Here is a 2,492-nt window from a genome sequence, read left to right as displayed (position 1 = left end):
AACAACAACAACAACAACGCAATAAATCAGGTGTGGAACAACCATTACATTATATGACGTATACAGAGCTCGATCATTAAATAACTCCATTACTTTATGCAGTACTCCAATAGATCTAGCAACTGTTCTTAAATAATTTATGTGAGGTATCCATGTTAGCTTTTCATCAATGATGACACCCAGAAACTTCACCTCACTATTCTACAGATCTCAACACCATCAACTTTGAATGGAACTTTAATATTTCCCTTTCTGTTACCGAATATCATATAGTTAGTTTTATCTAAATTTAATGATAATTTATTAGTTGTAAACCAATTTTGTATTTTCACAAATTCTGCTTGCATAATTTACAACATCTGTTTTATGTCATTACCTGAACAAAAAAATGTAGTGTCATTTGCAAATAAAATACATTTAAACAATCCTGACACATTAACCAAATCATTCACATATACAATAAATAATTTTGGTCCGAGTACAGAACCCTGAGGAACTCCACACATAATGTTACAGAGTTCAGATCTTACTTAATTTATCTGTACAAACTGTTTCCTGTTTTTTAGATAACTAGATATCCACTTTAGTGCTGGTGTAACAGAGATAAAAGAAAATGTTAATGAATTTCACCAAAACTGATGTGCAGGCCTTCTTTAGAGCCACCTACTGGTAGTTTAGCGCAACTGCATGCTAGGGGTCCTTCAGGCACCTTCAGGGTTTCCCCAGCAGAACTATGATGGAAGCTGGTGGAGGTAGGTGCACCTGAAGCTGCTCTATACTTCACATTTCTTGTCTTTTTTGTCCTGAACAGACCTAGGCATGCAGTTGTGAAACGCACTGACAGCATTTTGTGGTGTTTGTTGTACCAGATCTTCACAGTCCTGTGTCTGCGGCCTGATTTAAAAATTACACTTGGCGATCCTGGTGAGGAAAGAGACAARGCAGAGCGGTTACACTGGTCCTCTAATGCCATATTTCTGTAGCTTTTCAAGAAGAATATTGTGATCAATGGTGTCGAATGTTTTCTCCAAATCAACATAAATACTAGCACAGTATTGTTTTTGTTCAACAGCAGTTGTTATTTGTTCCATCAAATCCATAAGAACCATTGAAGTAGTTATTTGCTCTGAACCCATAGTGACTGCTACTTATGATATTCTGTTTATTGATAAATTGATCCAGTCTAGCCACAAATAATTTCTCTAAAATCTTTGAAAACTGTGGTAACAAAGATAATGGTCTATAGTTATTAAATGTGCATTTGTCACCATTCTTATAGAGAGGGATTACTTTAGCTATTTTCATGTTGTCTGGAAATATTCCAGTAGAAAATGATAAATTACATATATAGGTAAATGGCTCTATAACACAATCATGTCCTTCACCAACATCATATCCATYTCCATCCAGTCTTTTGATCTTTTATCTGCAAGATTTTTTACAATACTCRGTATTTCTCCCTCATCAGTTTRATCAGAAAGATGCTGTTGACACAACCCATGACTGTATGACTTATGTTATTGTGTACTTTTGGTATTTTTGATACAATACTTGGGCCAACGTTTGCATAGTACTGATTAAATTTATTCACTATTTGATTTGGATCATTTATGTCCTTTTTGTCTTTTACAAAATAATTTGAAATACCTGAAGATGTTTTATTTTTTTTTTCAAAACACTTCATTATTCTCCATGTTGTCCTCAAATCACCATTACTTTTGTCTAATAAATCACTGTAATATTCCTTCTTATGTTTTCTTATAATCCAAACCAATTTGTTTGAATATTTCTTGTATTTATCCTCTGATTCTTTTGTTCTCAATTTTAAGAAACAAGAATACAAGTAATTCTTTTTTACAAGCATTCCTTAACCTGTTCGTCATCCATGGTTTGTCAACATTTCTCTTAGCAGTTTTTTTGCAAACTATTTTTTCATACAGATTTTCCATAATATTCATAAAGACATCATATGCTCCATTTACATCAAGAACACATCATTCCAGTTTTGTTTTTTCAAATCATCTTTCAATTTGTCCAAGGCTTTTTTGATGTGTTTCTCTTTTTTTCTTTATTAAAAATACTTTTTCACTGTACTGAATGTTTTTACAAATTGTAAATATTGGCAAATGATCACAAATACCAGTTATCAAGATTCCTCTCAACACCTCTTCATTTCTTATATTTGTAAAGATATGGTCAATCACTGTATCACTGTGTGCACCGTTAAAGGATAAATATTGCTATTTAAATGTAACTATTCAGTGTTCTCTGGAAAGCTAAACACAAACATTCATCCTTTTGGTCAATAACATTTCTCTTCAAAATCAAAAACATGGACGACACAAAGAATAACAACCATTCACTCAGAAAAATAATAGTTTCAATTAATACAACTTAGAGGTCAGGGTAAAAGAAACTGACTGCACGTAGTGTCGATCAAACAAAGTAAGGAATTATATTGTGAAATATTCTATTCCTAAGTACTGTACAGC

The sequence above is a fragment of the Austrofundulus limnaeus genome, unplaced genomic scaffold, assembly GCF_001266775.1.
Source record: "Austrofundulus limnaeus strain Quisiro unplaced genomic scaffold, Austrofundulus_limnaeus-1.0 Scaffold500, whole genome shotgun sequence".
Classification (NCBI taxonomy): Eukaryota; Metazoa; Chordata; class Actinopteri; order Cyprinodontiformes; family Rivulidae; genus Austrofundulus; species Austrofundulus limnaeus.
The sequence above is the reverse complement of the archived record's forward strand: the minus strand, read 5'-3'. Positions refer to the sequence as shown.